We start from the raw sequence: 21,441 nt of genomic DNA, 5'->3' as shown, positions 1-21,441 counted from the left end.
TAACCACCCCACGGCCCGAGTTCTGGCCAACGGAGCCCTGTCCGATGAGTTCCAAATCACTTACTACTCTAGACAGGGTTGCCCCCTATGCCCCCTGATATATATTCCCTCCATTGAACCTCTAGCGTTCATGGAGTTGTGGTGGGTGATAATCACCATACTGTCTCCTTTTTATGCGGACGATGTAATCCTAATGTTGACAGACCCCCTGAGATCTCTCCGGGCTGTCTCGGTCTTGATTTGAGTTTGGCCACCTCTCCTACTTCTCCATGAACAAAGCTAAAAAGCTAAGACTCAAGCCCTCCCATTGAATCTGCCCCTATCCACCATTGATTCTCTGAAACAAACTTATACGTTTGATTGGAGGTCCAATGACATTACCTACCTTGAAGTCCGCCTTTCATACCCCCACTCCTCCTTATATAAATATAATTATGATCCCTTACTACAGGAACTCAAAACAGATGCCCTGCGTTTGTCCAAATCTGAGATTTCTTGGACAGCCTGCATTGCCACCTTCAAGATTTTTTTGCTCCCAGAGTTGCTTTTTCTATTCCGTTCCCTTCCCATCTCCCTTCCCAATTCCTTCTTCTGGTCGGCCCAAAAAATTCTCACTGACTTTACATGGTCCCATAAAACTCCCCGACTCTCCAGCTCCCTCCTAGTGAAATCCCCAGAAGCCGGTGGTCTAGGCAGTCCTGATATCAGGGGTTACTATGTGGCAACCTTAGTATCAGCACTGATAAACTGGTGGTCTCCTCCCTATCACTCCATCTGGGTGACCTTGGAATCCTTTTCCATACGTCCTCTGTCCCTCAAAGGCCCACTCCTTGTACCAGTCTGGCAACTCCCTGACACCCCCCCCCCCCCCCCTTGTACACCCGTTAGTCAGGGCTTCATATCTGGCCTTGAAAAAGTACCTCTCCACACACCTTTCTGTTATCCAACATGTCATCCCAGATCTAGATTTAAGAACCTAGCAACTCCGAGGCATCGCCCTCACTAGTCAGATCACAGATGCCCATGGACTTTGCAGATCTATCTACTGAATTCTCACTCCCCAGGAGGGAATTTTAAATCTATTTACAGGTTGCAAGCTTTGACCCCCTCCACCTTAACGATTGATAGATAAACCGCCCATTATATGTCCTCATCACAATGTGGACTGAAACCTATCTATGTAGCCTACTCAAACTCAGATGACTACCTTAAATCTTACCCCTGAAACAATGGGAAAGGGACTTCGATATTTCCTTTACTGACTCGGACTAGCAAGAGGCATTCACACGCGTTAAAAAAGCCTTCCTCTGTGCGACGCACCTAGAATCTGCTTATAAGACGATAATGAGATGGTACTTTACACTCCTGATAGATTGTCTAAGATGTACCCTGGGTCTTCCGATAAGTGCTGGAGGGGATGTGGATTAAGGGGCACTCTGGCGCATATTCTGTGGTCTTGTCCATTAATAGCCCCGTTCTGGGCAGCAGTTACACAATTACTTAACTCCCTTATGCCCACTACGACTGTATGGCCCCCTCACTCCCTACTTTTATTCCTAGGTTTATCCGCAGTCCCCCACACTCACAGGGATCTGTTTTGCATAGTCTCCATCATAGCGAAAATAGCATTGACCACACACTCGAAAACCTCCACCGTACCCACGATAGACATAGTCCTTAAAAAATGCACACCACCTACGCTTTTGAGTATATCCTAGCTACGGGATCGGGCACCATGCTTAAGTTCTCAAAAAAGTTACACTGTTGGGAAACTTCTCTTTACTTTCGACGACCGAATAATGAATAACCTCTCCCCTACCCCTTCTTCCTTCCTATACCTCATCCTTCCCCCCTAGAAACATAGCTGCAATTCGTAAAACAGTTCGGCGGTCATTCTCCTACCCACACTCCCACCCCATCCCCTTCCCCTGCACGTACAAAATTTGAGGGTTGCTCGACTCACACTTAGATGACACCAGCTCCTACTCTTTTTCTCCGCAGGATAGCACTACTTCCATTTTTTACCCTGCCTTCACTCTGCTACACTTACAGCGGGTCCAGGGATGTGAAAATCCTATCGCCCGACGCCCGGGACAAGTAGTTTTGGGCGCCGGGCAGGTGAATTGTTCATAGATTTAGCCCTGTATCGGGCTAGCAGGGACAGACCGACTTCCCCCTTATTTTTCTTTAGTACAGTCTGTACTCCTTCACACAGAAATCCTCCCCAGCCCCGTGCAGTGCAGTCTGTCCTCCTTCACACACAGAAATCCTCCCCAGCCCCGTGCAGTGCAGTCTGTCCTCCTTCACACACAGAAATCCTCCCCAGTGCAGTGCAGTGCAGTGCATCCTCTCCTCTCTCCCCTCCCCCCTGCTCTTTGTTTTCCCTGTGCAAACTTGCAGCCTCTCCGTGGTAGATTAGTTCCTGTGGAGACAGAGCAGGGGGAGGGGGATGGAGCTGTGTGTGGGGGAGGGGAGGAGCTGTGTACCGAGCTGTGTTCGTCCCCGCTCTCCCCCTGCTTCTTGTGTAATGTAGAGCGGGGGGTGTGAAGCTCAGGTGAGGAGGCCGAGCATGCAGGTGGCGGGAAAGGTGGTTGTATATGTATGTAATGTATAATTAGGGGGGGTGTATCAGCGGCGGGTGTATGAATGATGTGTGCATATGTATGGTGTATATGTATGGTGTGAGTGTATGTGTGATGTGTGGATGATGTCTGTGTATATATAATGTGTGTAGGATGTCTGTGTATATATGATGTGTGTAGGATGTCTGTGTATATATGATGTGTGTAGGGTGTCTGTGTATATATGATGTGTGTAGGGTGTCTGTGTATATATGATGTGTGTAGGGTGTCTGTGTATATATGATGTGTGTACGGTGTCTGTGTATATATGATGTGTGTATGGTGTCTGTGTATATATGATGTGTGTATGGTGTCTGTGTATATATGATGTGTGTATGGTGTCTGTATATATGATGTGTGTATGGTGTCTGTGTATATATGATGTGTGTATGGTGTCTGTGTATATATGATGTGTGTATGGTGTCTGTGTATATATGATGTGTGTATGGTGTCTGTGTATGTAATGTATGATGGGGGGGGGCAGCGGCCGGTGTATGTATGATGTGTGCATATGTATGGTTTATATGTATGGTTTGAGTGTATGTGTGTATGATGTCTCAGTGTGTGATGTGTGTATGTGTATGATGTGTGTGTATGTAATGTATGATGGGGGGCCAGCGGCGGGTGTATGTATGATGTGTCTGTATGTATGATGTATGTAATGTATAATATAGGGGGCAGTGGCCGGTGTATGTATATGTGTATGCATGTATGTTTTGTTCAGGGGCGGACTGACAAGTGCTGCCGCCAGTTGTGCTATCTAATTTTATTTATTTTTAGTGGCTTCTGGCCATCCGCACTGAAACCAAAACTACAACTTCCAGCATGTTGCACCATAACCTAAACTGTAGAACTATAAATGCAACATGCTGAGAGTTGTAGTTTTGGTTCGGGTCAGCTGCAGAGCCATAGGCTGTATCAGGGCATGTTGGATCTTGTAGTTACTAACTGCAATTCCCAGTATTCCTTGACACAGCCTATGGCTCTGCAGCTGACACGAACCAAAACTACAACTCCCAGCATGTTACACAATAACCTTAACTGTACTACTATACAGTGCAACATGCTGCAACACCCACACAACCATAGGCTGTATCAGGGCATGCTGGGTGTTGTAGTTATCTAGTAACTAAATGCAACTCCCAGCATTTTCTGACACATAAATTAGAGTAAATAAAATGCACCCCGTAAACTGGAAGCAGAACCCCCCCCCCCCCCAGTAACACAGCGGTGTTCAGTGGTTTCCAATCAAAAGACTCCATATATAAGTCCCTATGAAGACTGAAAAATAGTGATTCAAATATTTTAAAAAGTGCGTATATATGTGAATAAGCCCCTTTCCTAATAAAAGTTCTGATAATAAATGGTTCCGATAAAACTAAACTACAGATCACGGCACATAAGATTACCCTCAAACATCCCTGTATATGGAAAAATTGGAGTTATAGGGGTCAGATGGAGGGGGGGGGGGGGGCTTGCCTCGGGTGTAAAAGGAGCTAGCTACAGCTCTCCCGCCTCTAATAGCCTGGTATGTTGCGATCGCAATGGCTGCTATTAAACCATTAGATCACCGCTGTCTAAGTTGACAGCAGTGACTAAAGGGATCTTATAACCATAACTGGTGGTCTAGTGGGGTGGATCTTACTATTTTGGTTGAAATTATTTCATCTACCAGGACAAGTGGATTTTCTTGAGGGACAAGTAGATTGTGTTCCGCTTTAGTCCCTTGGACAAGTAGGTTTTTTTTTTATTTCCACACCCCTGGGGTCTATCTCCCTTCTCACTGTAGACCAATGGATCTTACACCCATAGGTACTCCTATGTCTGTTGTCCCACTAGGGATGAGACATTCCGGTTATGGTTTTGTTATGGTTGTTCCTCTTTTTCCTTTCATATGACTCTCTCATTCTACACTCCAGTTCGCTTTCCACAAACAACCTTTGCCTTTAATGTCATAGATGGATTATTTCTCTTGAAGACCTATGGTGGGTCCCATCGGATTTGTATATGATGTATGCCTATTATTGGAGTAGCTGCGACTACCCCCATCTTGATTGCCTTGTACGAAAAGGTCTGTTTTATTTTCTTTGAAAAACTTCAATAAAAACTATTGAACGAAGATTAATGAAGGTTACACATGCTGATTTACGCTTTAAAGACATGTCAAATGTTTTAATTGGTCGAGGTCTTAGTGCTGACAGTAATGCATCCATTTCTCCTTGCTTGTTCTCCTCATCAGTGGGTCTCAACACGGAGACCCTGACCGATTAAAACTTTTTACATATTTCTGTGACTTGTCAAGTGTTAACCCCTGAAAGGAATGTGTCATCAGTGTCTCCCACACTAACCTGTTAGAACAGACATTTAGTGTGGGTGATACTGATGATAGCCATACTTACCTATTCCCAGGGCAAGTGCAGAGTACTCTGAAGTCACTGCTGCTGCTTTCCTAAATGGGCACTGACCGATACAAAAACTTTTATAAGTTGTACATCTTGGCGAAATATTAACCTTTCTAATATACTTCATTAGAAAATGTTATTTACTTTTTATAGAAATCATGGCATGCACAAAGTTCAGTAAGTGAGGGTGAGCTAGCACTCCTCTGTGCTCTCTCCTGTCTGATAGTACTCCTCTGTGCTCTCTCCTGTCTGATAGTACTCCTCTGTGCTCTCTCCTGTCTGATAGTACTCCTCTGTGCTCTCTCCTGTCTGATAGTACTCCTCTGTGCTCTCTCCTGTCTGATAGCACTCCTCTGTGCTCTCTCCTGTCTGATAGCACTCCTCTGTGCTCTCCTGTCTGATAGCACCCCTCTGTGCTCTCTCCTTGTCTGATAGTACTCCTCTGTGCTCTCTCCTGTCTGATAGTACTCCTCTGTGCTCTCTCCTGTCTGATAGGACTCTTATGTCCTCTCTCCTGTCCTATCAGACAGCACAGAGGAGTACTATCAGACAGGAGAGAGCCCAGAGGAGTGCTAGCCCACGCTCACTTACTGGACTTTGTCCATGTCTGTGCTTCAGCTTGGACAAAGCCATGATTTTATAAGCCATGCTTTTTATAAAAATAAAATAAAATAATTTTATGAAGTATATTAGAAAGTTTCATGTTTTGCCAGGACGTACAACATATAAAACGTTTTTGTATAGTGCCCATTTAAGGGGTTAATAGTTCAGACACTTCTACACAATGCGATACTAAATATACTTCCCTTTCAAGGGCCGAGGGATCCATCACCTCACATACCAGAAAGGAAGCAAATGAAAGAGGAAGAGAAAAAGTAAAATAAAAAGGAAGACCTAAAGGGGGGTTAATAGGGGGGCCAATAGAGCCAGAGGACAGCAAAGAGATAAAAGTTGAGGGTGAGTACAGAGTCAAAGGAGAGAGCTACACCAGCACCCTCCGCCCCCCCCAGCCCCCATACCTAATGAAACTTATCAGAGCATTTTCTATTCTTAAATACTAGCTGCTCAAAAGGGATTTATACCATAAAAAAATGAATAAAAAGCTATAAAAAAAAGTCTGATCAAAACAAAAAAGGTACCGATAAAAACTTCAGATCACGGCGCAAAAAAGGAGCCCTCGTACCGCCCCGTACACGGAAAAGTTACTGTGTACTCCCGGAAGCAGCGTTCCCCCGGCTTCTTACTTATCAAAGATGGCTGCGCCAATGTAGCAGAGGGGAACGCCACTTCCGGGAGTAAACAATAAGCGGCGCATGCGCCGTACACTAACACAGGCGAAGGAGCAGGGAGGGGGGTTATGAATATTGATGAGCCGGGTGGAGCGGCTGCCCAGCGAAGAGGACGTCAGCATGCCCCAAGCTCGGATCGGAGCTCTGCCCAGGCTCCAATGCCCTCATCAGCATAAATAGAAGGGTTAATAGTGCACGTAACCGCAATTGGTAACGTCCGCTATTAGCCACGGGTCCCTGCATCCTTAAGAGGTTAACCCCTTAAGGACCACAGGTGTATGGGTACGCCCTGACGCTCCGGTACTTAAGGACCAAGGGAGTACCTGTTCACCCCTGGAAATTCTGGTCCCTGCCGCTCGCCGGGCTGGGACTGGACTGGTATGCCTACTGAAATCTTTCAGCAGGCACCCCGTGCAAACCGCTGGGAGAGACCCCCAATCAATTCAGATCTGCGATTCCGGGCTAATCGGGTCCCCGGTGACCTGGAAAAAAAGGGTGATAGGTGCAGTCTGATACGGCACCTATCACCCTATAGCAGTAGGAGTGAGGTGGCACTGGTGCCACCTCACGATCATCCTGATTCAGGACTCCTGCTGTGGGGGTGTCCCTAATGGCACCCGCTCCGCCCCTATTCCGGAGAGTGGGTGTGGGAGTGAGTACCGGGAGTGTGGGGCCCCCGATCCCCGGTATCGGCAGCATCGGCCCCCGGCATCGGCGGCATCGGCCCCCTATCAGACAGCACACAGGAGTACTATCAGACAGGAGAGAGCCCAGAGGAGTGCTAGCCCATGCTCACTTACTGGACTTTGTCCATGTCTGTGCTTCAGCTTGGACAAAGCCATGATTTTATAAGCCATGCTTTTTATAAAAATAAAATAAAATAATTTTATGAAGTATATTAGAAATTTTCATGTTTTGCCAGGACGTACAACATATAAAACGTTTTTGTATAGTGCCCATTTAAGGGGTTAATAGTTCAGACACTTCTACACAATGCGATACTAAATATACTTCCCTTTCAAGGGCCGAGGGATCCATCACCTCACATACCAGAAAGGAAGCAAATGAAAGAGGAAGAGAAAAAGTAAAATAAAAAGGAAGACCTAAAGGGGGGTTAATAGGGGGGCCAATAGAGCCAGAGGACAGCAAAGAGATAAAAGTTGAGGGCGAGTACAGAGTCAAAGGTGAGAGCTACACCAGCACCCTCCGCCCCCCCCCCCCCAGCCCCCATACCTAATGAAACTTATCAGAGCATTTTCTATTCTTAAATACTAGCTGCTCAAAAGGGATTTATACCATAAAAAAATGAATAAAAAGCTATAAAAAAAAGTCTGATCAAAACAAAAAAGGTACCGATAAAAACTTCAGATCACGGCGCAAAAAAGGAGCCCTCGTACCGCCCCGTACACGGAAAAGTTACTGTGTACTCCCGGAAGCAGCGTTCCCCCGGCTTCTTACTTATCAAAGATGGCTGCGCCAATGTAGCAGAGGGGAACGCCACTTCCGGGAGTAAACAATAAGCGGCGCATGCGCCGTACACTAACACAGGCGAAGGAGCAGGGAGGGGGGTTATGAATATTGATGAGCCGGGTGGAGCGGCTGCCCAGCGAAGAGGACGTCAGCATGCCCCAAGCTCGGATCGGAGCTCTGCCCAGGCTCCAATGCCCTCATCAGCATAAATAGAAGGGTTAATAGTGCACGTAACCGCAATTGGTAACGTCCGCTATTAGCCACGGGTCCCTGCATCCTTAAGAGGTTAACCCCTTAAGGACCACAGGTGTATGGGTACGCCCTGACGCTCCGGTACTTAAGGACCAAGGGAGTACCTGTACGCCCCTGGAAATTCTGGTCCCTGCCGCTCGCCGGGCTGGGACTGGACTGGTATGCCTGCTGAAATCTTTCAGCAGGCACCCCGTGCAAACCGCTGGGAGAGACCCCCAATCAATTCAGATCTGCGATTCCGGGCTAATCGGGTCCCCGGTGACCTGGAAAAAAAGGGTGATAGGTGCAGTCTGATACGGCACCTATCACCCTATAGCAGTAGGAGTGAGGTGGCACTGGTGCCACCTCACGATCATCCTGATTCAGGACTCCTGCTGTGGGGGTGTCCCTAATGGCACCCGCTCCGCCCCTATTCCGGAGAGCGGGTGTGGGAGTGAGTACCGGGAGTGTGGGGCCCCCGATCCCCGGTATCGGCGGCATCGGCCCCCGGGACACGGCCCCCGGCATCGGCGGCATCGGCCCCCAGAACGGCGACAGCGGCGGCAGGAGGATCCGGCAGAGCAGCAGCAGGGGGTAAGGCTGGCCTCCGGAGGTTGCCTATTTACAGCTCCCATCATGCACAAAAGGGCATGCTGGGAGGAGTTGTTATGCAACAGCAGAAGGTACTACTACAATTCCCAGCATGCCCTTTGGTAGTTTATGCATGCTGGGGATTGTAGTTATGCAACAGCTGGAGGCACATTTTTTTCTATGAAAAACTGTGCCTCCAGCAATTGCATAACTACATCCCCCAGCATGCACAAACTACCAAAGGGCATGCTGAGAGTTGCAGTATTGTGCCTCCAGCTATTGCAAAACTACAAGTCCCAGCATGCCCTTCAGCTGTAAGTGCCTCCAGCTGTTGCAAACTACAACTCCCAGCATGCACTGATAGACCGTACATGCTACGAGTTGTAGTTTTGCAACAGCTGGAGGCACACTGGTTGCGAAACAATGAGTTGAGTAACAAACTCTGTGTTTTGAAACCAATGTGCCTCCAGCTGTTGCATAACTACAACTCCCAGAATGTATGGTCTGTCAGTGCATGCTGGGAGTTGTAGTTTAGCAACAGCTGTAGGTCCCCCCCCCCCCCCCCCCCCCCCCAATGTGAATGTACAGTGCACATTCACACAGGCAGGGGTTTACAGCGAGCTTTCTGCTGCAAGTTTGAAATGTGGCAAATTTTCCACCGCAGCTCAAACTCCCAGCGAGAAACTCGCTGTAAACCCCCGCCATGTGAATGTACCCTAAAAACACTACACTACAGCTACACAAAATAAAAAGTAAAACACTACATATACACATACCCCTTACACAGTCCCCCCCCCCCCCCCCAAATAAAAATAAAAAAACGTCTTGTACGGCACTGTTTCCAAAAAGGAGCCTCCAGCTGTAGCTGTTGAAAAACAAGAACTCCCAGTATTGCCGGACAGCCACTGACTGTCAAGGTATGCTGGGAGTTTGGTAACAGCTGGAGGCACACTGGTTGCGAAACACTGAGTTAAGTAACAAACTCTGTGTTTTGAAACCAATGTGCCTCCAGCTGTTGCATAACTACAACTCCCAGCATGCATGGTCTGTCAGTGCATGCTTGGAGTTGTAGTTTAGCAACAGTTGTAGAGTTCCCTCCCCCCCCCCAATGTGAATGTACAGTGCACATTCACACAGGCAGGGGTTTACAGCAAGTGTTCTGCTGCAAGTTTGAAATGCGGCAAATTTTTCACCGCAGCTCAAACTCCCAGAGAGAAACTCGCTGTAAACCCCCGCCATGTGAATGTACCCTAAAAACACTACACTACACTGCATCTACACAAAATAAAAAGTAAAACACTACATATACACATACCCCTTACACAGTCCCCCCTCCCCCCCCCCCCCCCCAATAAAAATAAAAAACCTCTTGTATGGCACTGTTTCCAAAAAGCGAGCCTCCAGCTGTTGAAAGACAAGAACTCACAGTATTGCCGGACAGCCACTGACTGTCAAGGTATGCTGGGAGTTTTGTAACAGCTGGAGACACCCTGTTTGGGAAACACTGCCATAGGGTATTTTGGTGGCGGAAGAAAATCTCCAATTTAGGCCTCAAATGCGCATGGCGCTCTCTCGCTTTGGAGCCCTGTCGTATTTCAAGGCAACAGTTTAGTGCCACATATGGGGTATTTTCTTACTCGGGAGAAATTGTGTTACAAATTTTGGGGGGGATTTTTCTCCTTTTGTCTCTTCTGAAAAGGTAAAGTTGGGGTCTACAGAAGCATGTTAGTGTAAAAATGTTTTATTTTTTACACTAACATGCTGGTGTTGCCCCATACCATACATTTTCACAAGCGGTAAAAGGAAAAAAAGACCCCCAAAATTTGTAAAACAATTCCTCCTGAGTATGGAAATACCCCATATGTGGACGCAAAGATCTCTACGGCACACAACATATCTCAGAAGTGAGAGTGCACTATGTACATTTGAGGTCTAAATTGGTGATTTGCACAGAGGTTGCTGACATAAATGCAAAAAATAAATACCCACATGTGACCCCATTTTGGAAACTACACTCCTTACGGAATGTAACATGGGGTATAGTGAGCCTTAACACCCCATGTGGATGTGAAAATAAAAATTTAAAAATGTCACTAAAATGCTGGTGTTACCCTACATTTTTTATTTTCACAAGGGAAAATAGGAAAAAGTCCCCCAAAATTTGAAGCCCCATTTCTTCTGAGTATATAAATACCCCATATGTGGATGTAAAGTGCTCTGCAGGCGAACTACAATGCTCAGAAGAGAAGGAATGCCATTGGGCTTTTGGAGAGAGAATGTGTCCGAAATTGAAGGTCATGAGTTAATAAAGCCCCCATAGTGCCAGAAGAGTGCCCCCCCCAATATGTAACACAACTTTGGAAGCTACACCCCTCACGTGAGCATTTACACCCCACATGTGTCTGACAGATGATTTTTGGAACAGTGGTGCGTGAAAATAGAAAATTTAATTTTTCATTTGCACAGCCCACTGTTCCAAAGATCTGTCAAAGGCCAGTGGGGTGTAAGTGCTCACTGCACCCCTTATTACATTCTGTGAGGGGTGTATTTTCCAAAATGGTCACATGTGGGGGGGTCCACTGTTCTGGCACCATGGGGGCTTTGTAAACGCAGATGGCCCCCAACTTCTATTCCAACCAAATTCTCTCTCCAAAAGCACAATGGCGTTCCTTCTCTTCTGAGCATTGTAGTTCGCCCGCAGAACACTTTACATCCACATATGGGGTTACAAATATTGGAGACTTTTTCTCCTATTACCCCTTGTGAAAATCAAAAACTGGGGTAACGCCAGCATTTTAGGGAAAAAATCTAATTTTTAATTTTCACTTCCAACTTTAGCACAAATTTGTAAAACCCCTGTGGGGTGTTAAGGCTCACTGTACCCCTTGTTACATTCCTTGAGGGGTGTTGTTTCCAAAATAATAAGCCATGTGTTTGTTTTGCTTTTCTGGCACCATAGGGGCTTCCTAAATGCGACATGCCCCCCAAAAACCATTTCAGCAAATTTGCTTTCCAAAAGCCAAATGTGACTCATTCTATTCTGAGCATTGTAGTGCACTCGCAGTGCACTTGACGTTAACACATGGGGTATTTCCATACTCAGAAGAGATGGGGTTACAAATTTTGTGGGGCATTTTCCCCTATTACCCCTTGTAAAAATGTAAAATTTGGGGGAAAAACAGCATTTTAGTGGGAAAAAAAATTCATTTACACATCCAACTTTAACAAAAAGTTGTGAAACACCTATGGGCGTTAAGGCACATGGGGGCCTCCTAAATGTGACATGCCCCTCAAAAACCATTTCAGAAAAACTCCTTCTCCAAAATCCCATTCCCTTCTAAGCCCTCTAGTGCACCCACAGAGCACTATACGTTCACATATGAGGTATTTCCTTACTTGAGAGAACCTCTTTTTACCTCTTGTAAAATTTAAAAAAAATTGGGTCTACAAGAACATGTTAGTGTAAAAAATTGCGATTTTGAATTTTCTCCTTCACTTGCTGCTATTCCTGTGAAACACCTAAAGGGTTAACAAACTTTCTGAATGTCACTTTGTTTACTTTGAGGGGGGCAGTTTTTATAATGGGGTAATTTTTGGGTTATTTCTAATATAAAGGCACCTCAAAGCCACTTCAAAACTGAACTGGTCCCTGAAAAAATCAGATTTTAAAATGTTGTGAAAAATAGGAAAATTGCTGCTGAACTTTGAAGCCCTCTGATGTCTTCCAAAAGTAAAACATGTCAACTTTATGATGCCAACAAAAAGAAGACATATGTCTATTTTGCTTACAAGCCGAGAGTGAAAAAAAAATCCAAAATATTCAAAGTTTACTAGAAATTTTGGAATTTTTCACCAAAAAATGATGCAAGTATCGACGAATATGTACCACTATGTTAAAGTAGAATATATCACGAAAAAACAATCTTGGAATCAAATTAATAAGTAAGAGCATCCCAGAGTTATGAATGCTTACATTGACAGTGGTCAGATGTGCAAAAAATTTTCTGGCCCTTAAGGTAAAAATGGGCTTGGTCCTTAAGGGGATTAATGTAGTACTCCACTGGAAAACATTTATTTATTTATTTATTTAATAATTTTTTTTTTTTTAATCAACTGGTGCCAGAAAGTTAAACAGGTTTGTAAATTACTTCTATAAAAAAAATCTTAATCCTTCCAGTACTTATCAGCTGCTGTATGATCCACAGGAAGTTCTTTTCTTTTTGAATTTCCTTTCTGTCTGACCACAGTTCTCTGCTGACACCTCTGTCCATGTAAGGAACTGTCCAGAGCTGGATAGGTTTTGTATGGTGATTTGCTCCTACTCTGGAAGCATCAATTTTTTTTTTTTTAGAAGTAATTTACAAATCTGTTCAACTTTCTGGCACCAGTTGATTAAAAAAAAAAAAATGTTTTCCAGTGGAGTACCACTTTAAGTAGCAAGATGCAAGGGTGTACCTGTACGCCCTTCTTCCTTGACGGGTTAAACCCTAAAAGACACAGCCTGTTTTGTCCTTGACCTGTGTCACCTTATTCATTAGTAAGTCGGGGATGCTTTTACTTATCATACTGATTCTATTATTGTTGTGGGTTTTCTTTTGTGAAATTGTACTTTATAATAGTGGTGAATTTTTCTTGATAAATTTTCTTTGTCAAAAACTCCAAAATTTCATAAACAATTGGAAAAATTGGCATTTTTTTTAATTTAAATATATCTGCTTGTAAGATTAATGGTCATGGCAAATGCATTCTATATTGGTTCACAAATACAATACGACTATTTCTTGTTTCCATCATAACGTAGACATGTTTTAACTTTTTTAAGACATTAGTACATTTAAAAGTTTAACAGCAACTTTCCAAATTTTCTTGAAAAGTGGAGGTGGATTCTAGGGGCCTTTTTGTTAGAAATCCCTCATAAATGACCCACTATAAAAACTGCATCTCTCAAAGTATTCAAAATGACCTTCAAAAAGTTAAAAGGAAAACTGTCACATGTTTGCTCCCGCACTAACCATAGGTACTGATGGATAGTGCGGGAGACGCTGATTACTGTAATATTATACCTGGAAATCTGTCTGTAACTGGCATGGGTGGGGTTTCTGTAGCTTAACTTGCACTGATGCCAGCACCGCCCACATATGAATATTCATTCCTCCTCCCTCCAGCTCTCCCTCTCTTCACCGCTCCTTACTGGAGGGAGGATGAATATTCATAAGCGAGCGGCGCTGTGGACGGGCACCGCTGACATCAGTGCAAGTTAAGCTACAGACCCCCCCCCCCCCCCCATGTCAGTTACAGCCAGATTTCCACATATAATAAAACTAAGATTTGGGGCGAACTTCCGGGCGCATCTGGCCAGGGTACAGATCATAGGAATCGGCGTCTCCCGCACTATCCATCAGTACCTGTGGTTAGTGCTAGGGATGTCCGGTTACCATTTTTTTAAAAACAGAGTACGAGTACCGATACTTTAATTCTAGTACTCGCCGATACCAAGTACGAGTACTTTTATTTTAAAGGGAATCTGACACCAGGGTGACCCGGTTTCTGGCTCGGCTTACCGTGCTGATATGTGGGTTCTTTGTTGTATGCAATGGAGGTGGCTGCTGTAGTATGAGCCAAGATCTCTCTCTCTCTTCTTCATTGGACAGAACAAGGAATTTGCTTTGGCGGCGAGACCAATGTCTCCGGAGTGATTGCGCTGATGTTCACATGGTGAGCAGTGGTAGAAACCAGGTCACCTGCACTATTTACCTATAAATTCAAGTTAGTGCAGGTGACTCTGTTGTAAGGTTGTCTTTAATAGTAGGTAGTATCCCCTTGTAGGTAGTATAGATAGTTGCAGACATTGGTAGCAGCCCCCCCCCCTGTAGACCGCAGCCCCCCCCCTGTAGACCGCAGCCCCTCCTTGTAGACAGCACCCCTCCCATGTAGACAGCACCCCCTCTTGTCCCCCTTGTAGACAGCGCCCCCCCCCATGTCCCCCTTGTAGGCAACAGGTCCCCCCTCTTATAGACAGTGCTCCCTCTTGTCCCCCTTACAGACAGCAGGCCCCCCTTGTAGGCAGTGGGCCCCCTCCTTGTAGACAGGGATCCACCCTTTTAGACAGCATTCCCCCCCCCCCCCCCTTGTAGACAGCAGCCCCCCCCACACACACACACTTTGTAGACAGCAGGCCCCATCCCCTTTTTGACAGCGCTCCCTCTTGTCCCCCTTGTTGACAGCACGGTCCCCCCTTGTAGGGAGCAGGGTCCCCTCTTGTCAGAAGTAGGCCCCATCCCCTTGTCGGGAGCAGGCCCCATCCCCTTGTCGGGAGCAGGCCCCATCCCCTTGTCGGGAGCAGGCCCCATCCCCTTGTCGGGAGCAGGCCCCATCCCCTTGTCGGGAGCAGGCCCCATCCCCTTGTCGGGAGCAGGCCCCATCCCCTTGTAGACTGCAGGCCCCATCCCCTTGTAGACTGCAGGCCCCATCCCCTTGTAGACTGCAGGCCCCATCCCCTTGTAGACTGCAGGCCCCATCCCCTTGTAGACTGCAGGCCCCATCCCCTTGTAGACTGCAGGGCCCATCCCCTTGTAGACTGCAGGGCCCATCCCCTTGTAGACTGCAGGGCCCATCCCCTTGTAGACTGCAGACCCCATGCCTTTGTAAACAGCAGGACCCCCTTATAGACAGCAGGCCCTCCCCCCCCCCCCCTCCACTATCCTGTTCTCCCGATCGCATCATGGCGTCCTATGGAGGAGCATGTGACATACACGTCACTCTGCTTCCTCCATAGCATTATGCTGGGCGCAGGGGAGGAGAAGGAGTGATGTGTATGTCACATGCTCCTTCATAGGACGCCATGATTCGATCGGGAGAAAGGGTCAGCGGAGCGGGGCCGCACAGCAGCAGGTATATGGTATGGTATCGGGGACATTAAATGAGTCCCCGATACCATGCAATTGCAGAGTATCGGCCCCGATACCGATACTAGTATCGCTATCGAGACATCCCTAGTTAGTGCAGGAGCAAACATGGGACAGTTTTCCTTTAACCCTTTGTGTTTCACAGGAATAGCAGCAGAGTGGAGGAGGGAAGTCAAAATCTCAATTTTCTTTGCAAATATTTCAGTTTTATCTAATTATCTCCATAACACAGCAGCATAACACAAGAAAGTCAATGTATTGCCCTAATTCTGCAATTTTTTTTAAATATCCCATATGTGGCCATAGTGCGATACCTGAGTCTACCATAGACCTCAGACATGAAGGAGCATCTAGTGGATTTTGAAGCCTCCTTTTGATTTGTGTATTTTTTTTCTAGTACCATAGGATACAAGGGATGCAATGAGCGTTTAGATCCCACTTGTGTTTGACAGATTTTTGGAACAGTGGGCTGTGAATATGAAAAAATAAATTCATAACTGTTCCAAAATCTGTCAGCGATATGTGGAATGTTAATGCACACTGCACCCCTAGTTACATTCCCTGAGGGGTATAGTTTCCAAAATGGGGTCACATGTGGATGTTTTTGTTTTTTTTGCCTTTAATTCAGAACCTCTGCAACTATCAACCATGCAGTGCAAATCACCATTTTGGGCATCAAATGTACATAGTGCTTTCTCACTCCTGAACCATGTTGTGCGCCCGCAGAGCACTTTATGTCCACATATGGGTTATTTACGTACTGGAAGAATAACCCATTGTCTTTTTCCTTTTGACCTCTTGTGAACAGATTTCATACAAACATGCTGGTGTACCCCCCAAGTTTTCCTTTTCAAAAGGGGTAAAAGGAGAAAAAGCCAACCAAAATTAACACTATTTTTCCAGCATGCAGAGTTACCCCATATGTAGCCCTAAAATGATGCTTTGAAATACAACGGTGCTCAGGAGTGACAGAGATCCATGCGCATTTGAGGCCTAACCTAGGGATTTGAGATTTGCACAGGGTTGGCTGGCAGTTGCAGAGATTGAGAGGGTATCGCATGGAGACCAGGGTGCAGGGGGCAAATCCTCCTCACTTGCGACTTAAGGGCTGACTTGCAACATGTAAAGAAGCAGAAATATACACCTCCTCTATATGTGGTGTATATTTCTGTGATCGACACAAGGGCAGACACAAAGCCGCTGGGTTTCCTAAGAGGAAATCCCTTTTTATGGCCATATGGTAAAGTGGTGTATTCTTCAGAACAGCCTCTCTCCAGTATTGCCTAATCTTTCTTTGTTCTTTTTTTTTTTTTTTTACCTGAACTATATGCAGGACAAGGTCCCAATATATCCTTGTCTCAGCTGTATTGATGAGGGTCCAAACTATTGGGCGTACAAGTTTGTTTGTGCCACCATCATCATAAGTGAGGAACATCAAAAACACAAAAAAGTCAATTTCAGTTAGGTTTGTGGAGTCAATTCCTTTGCAGCCATCAAATCCAGGAATCTGTGGCTCAGAATTCTCCCGGACTGGGGTCCAGATGGGGTCACCTATATGAGGGACAGGGAAAACTGTACGTTGGATAGAGAAAATTGTACTGGGAACAAGGTTGCTAGTGTCAGGGTCATGGAAAATTATCATCATTTGTACTGCGGATAAGGATGTGCGTATGGGAGACAGAAAATTGTACGGGGGACAAAATTATATGGTTGAAATATAGGGGATAGGGTCGCAAGTATGGGGGGGGCAGGGAAACTACTGGCAATGTCCTCTGGTGCGGCCTTCTAGGGGGCTCATCACTGGATGTTGATGGAGGAGAAAGAAGAAATAAGAAAAGTGGATTCTGTATTGGAGGCAAGCATAGTGTATGCCTGTCCTACTGAAAACACCCTATGGCAGTGTTTCCCAAACAGTGAGCCTTCAGATGCTGCAAAACTACAACATCCAGGATGCCTGGACAGTCAAGGGCTGTCTGTACATGCTTGGAGTTGTAGTTTTGCAACAGCTGGAGCCTGTCTGTTTAGAAAACACTGCCTCCTACAGGCCATTATTTTATGGGGGGGCGGGGGGGGGGGGGGGTAACTATGAAAGAGTGTAGTGTAGATGTTGTAATACCACATACAACCTGTGGACAGGTGTGGTGCTGTTTTTGTAAGAAATTAGCTCTGTTTTTGATACTAGATAACCCCTTAACGACCATTGATGTGTATATACATCCAGGGCACCTAAACGAGTATACACGTCCATCAATCTTGTGGGTACTGCCCAGTGTACCCATGAGATTGCGCCAGGGTCTCAGCTGTATACGCTGCGGATGTGGTCCGTGTGACCCTACCCTTAATAAATAAATATATATATATATATATATATATATATATATATATATATAAAATTTTTTTTTTTTTTTTTTTTTTTTTACAAAGGTCCCATTCATACTGCGTTTCTGCAGTATGTTAGAGGTATCTGTCAGTGTCACGTCAAAAAAGTGATGCTGATGTATACTGTAGCAGCCCAGTTCATTTCCGTGGCCCGAACAAAGTCACCTAATGCCTCTGTTAGGGCCGCTTCCTGCTAGTGTATGCTAATTTAATGGTACATACTCAATATTGTAGTCTGCTGTGCTATTTTGTCCCACCAAATTAGCGTATACTAGTTGAAATCGACCCTAACAGAGTCACTAGATAACTCTGCTCGGGCCACCAAAATGACTAAGACCACTACATTGAGATCCCTTTTTTGACATGATGCCAACGGACACCTCTGACATACTTCAGAATTGCAGTATGAATGGGGACTCCCTCAAACAAAATGAACCAGTTTTTGTTATCATTTTTTTTTTTTTTTAAACACCCAATGTTGGATATATTAGTTATAAGCGGTTGCTTGATGGATATATCGGTCAGGAACTTCACGTGCCATATACAGCTGCATGTGTTACTGCCAGCTGACCAAGGACCGATCAGAGCGGTCCCTGGTCGAGCTTATACATATTTCTTTGAAACAAAAATATTATGGACCACATGGGGTGGCTTGCGGGGATGCGGTATCATTTTGCCAGCTTTGATCCTTTGCAGGCATGGAATGAGCTCTAAAATTCATATAATGATGTCCTAAAAGCCTAGGGTTCTCCTCTCCTTCTGGGTCCTACCAGGCGGCCAGGCAACAAAATATGTCCTAAGCGGGGGTACTGCCTAACATGGAACAAACAACATAACAACATTTTGGGCACATTTCCTTCATTTCAGAAGCCATGTACAAAAAATATGTCCCACAAATGATGCATTTATAAAAAGAAAAATAATAATAATTGACATTTTTTACACTGACTTTGTAATAATTCCAGCCACACAATAAGGAGTCCATGTACTCCCTACTGCCCTAGGTGAATACTTTTGGGGTGTATTTTCCTAAATGGGGTCACTTGCGGGGGTGCTGTATCGTTCTGCCAGCACCAATCCTTTGCAAGCATGGAGTGGAATCTAGAATTCATAGAATGATGTCAAAGGGCGCTCATCTTCTCCTTGGTCCTACCAGGTGGTCAGGTCAGGTAAACAAATATGGCCTAAGTGGGGGTACTGTCCAATGGGGGAAGAATAGACTAATAAAATATGGGGAGCATGTCCTTCATTTCAGAAGCAATGTACAAAAATATTTCCGACAAATAAAGCATTTGTGAAAAAAAACATTTCAAATTTTTTCCACTGACTTTAAAATAATTCCAACTGCACAATATTCACTACTGCCCTTGGTGAATACTTTAGGGAGTGATATTTTGAAAATAGGGTCACTTCTGGGGGAGCAGTATTGTTCAGACAGCTAGAATGCATCACAATGAAGTTTGGCCTATAATTTGAATAATGATGTCCTGAAAGCCAATCTCTCCTTTTGGGTCCCACCATGTGGCCAAGCAACCAAATATGGCCTAAGCATGGGTACTGCCTAACATGGGACAAGCAGCATAATAACATTTGGGGTGCATTTATTTCATTTCAGAAACTATTTTTTTTAAATGTATCCCACAAATGATGAATATTTAATCCCTTAAGGACCCGGGGTTTTTCCGTTTTTTTGCTTTTTCGTTTTTTCCTCCTTACCTTTAAAAAATCATAACTTTAATTTGTAATGACATCATAATTTGTAATTACGTCAGTCATTTTACCCAAATATCTATGGCGAAACGGAAATAATGATTGTGAGACAAAATTGTAAAAACAAAAAAAAAAAAAGCCATTTTGTAAATTTTGGGGGGTTCAGTTTCTACACAGTACATTTTTCGGTAAAAATTACACCTTCTCTTTATTCTGTAGGTCCATACAATTAAAATGATACCCTACTTATATAGGTTTGATTTTGTTTTGTCTTCTGGAAAAAATCATAACTACATGCAGGAAAATGTATACGTTTAAAATTGTCATCTTCTGACCCCTATAATTTTTTTATTTTTCCGCGTATGGGGTGGTATGAGAGCTCATTTTTTGCGCTGTGATCTGAAGTTTTTAGCAGCACCGGCTTTGCATTCATAGGACTTATTGATTTTTATTGATATAAAAAGTGACCAAAAATACACTATTTTGGACATTTGAATTTTTTTACGCATACTACATTGACCGTGCGGTTTAATTAACTATATATTTTTATAATTCGAACATTTCCGCACGTGGCGATACCACATATGTTTATTTTTATTTACACTTTTTTTTATATTTGAAAAGGGGGATGATTCAAACTTTTATTAGGGAAAAGGATAAATGATCTTTATTCACTTTTTTTTAAACTTTTCTTTTTGCAATGTTATAGCTTCCATAGGGGGCTATAACACTGCACACACTGATCTTTTACATTGATCATTGGTTTCTCATAGGAAACCATTAATCAATGATTCTGCCACCTGACTGCTCATGCCTGGATCTCAGGCACTGAGCAGTCATTCTGCGATCGGACACCAGGAGGCAAGGTAAGGGACCCTCCTGCTGTGTCACAGCTGTTCAAGATGCCGCGATTTCGCCATGGACGTCCCGAACAGCCCCCTGAGCTAACCGGCAATGATTTACTTTCACTTTAGACACGGCGTTCAACTTTGAACACCGCGTCTAAAGGGTTATTTGCGCGCGGTACCACAATCAGTGCTGCGCGCTACTAGTCACGGGTCCCGGCCGTTGTTAGAGGCCGGGCCCAACCTGCATTATAGAACGGGAGGGGACTCATGATGTACCGGTATGTCATGGGTCCTGTAGTGGTTAAAAAAAAAATTATACTGACTTATGCGAATACCATCAACACAAAAAGTCCTCAAAGAACGCACTACTAACCCAAGTGAATACTTTAAGCGATGTAGTTAAAAAAAAAAAAAGGCCACTTGTGGGGGTGCAATATGGATCTACCAGCTTCAATGCTTTGCAGGAATGGAGTGGGACCTGCAACTTTTATAATGATGTCCTGAAAGCCAAATGGCCTTACTTTCTTTCTGGGTCGCACCATGTGGCAAAGCAACCAAATATGGCCTAAGCAGGGGTATTGCGTAACACAGGACGAACAGCGTACTAAAATATGATGCATTTGTGAAGAAAAGCACATTAAAAAATGTTTCCCCTGACTTTGTAACAATTTTGCATACAAATTATATTGGCTTACTTTTACTATGTACATGTAGTACAATCTGTGACAAAAAAAAAAACTGTCAGATTGTTGATGTTTTGCAAAACATCCAACAATCCACCAGAGTTATTCTCTAATAAAGTCATACATTACCAAAAAACAGGCTTGGTCTTTAAGCTTTAGCTTTAGAAGCCTCAAAAGCTACATTTTATGGCAACAATATATGACTGAAATTTAAATTCTCTATATTACATTCACTACAGTAGAACATTCATACATGCTGTGGTTTAAGCAGCTTATAAAGCGTTTAATTTTGATTTTCTTTGTGGATCACCT

At 44.6% G+C, this 21,441-nt stretch overlaps 1 protein-coding gene across 3 annotated transcripts in view; it reads left to right on the top strand.

Annotated features, from left to right (window-relative positions):
* Window positions 1–21,441, top strand: part of WIPI2 (WD repeat domain, phosphoinositide interacting 2) — a 241,314-nt gene that overhangs the window by 206,889 nt on the left and 12,984 nt on the right. The window lies entirely within an intron of this gene.

The sequence above is a fragment of the Hyla sarda genome, chromosome 8 (assembly GCF_029499605.1).
Source record: "Hyla sarda isolate aHylSar1 chromosome 8, aHylSar1.hap1, whole genome shotgun sequence".
NCBI lineage: Eukaryota > Metazoa > Chordata > Amphibia > Anura > Hylidae > Hyla > Hyla sarda.
Note: the sequence above shows the minus strand (reverse complement) of the source record. Positions and strands in the feature narration are given on the sequence as shown.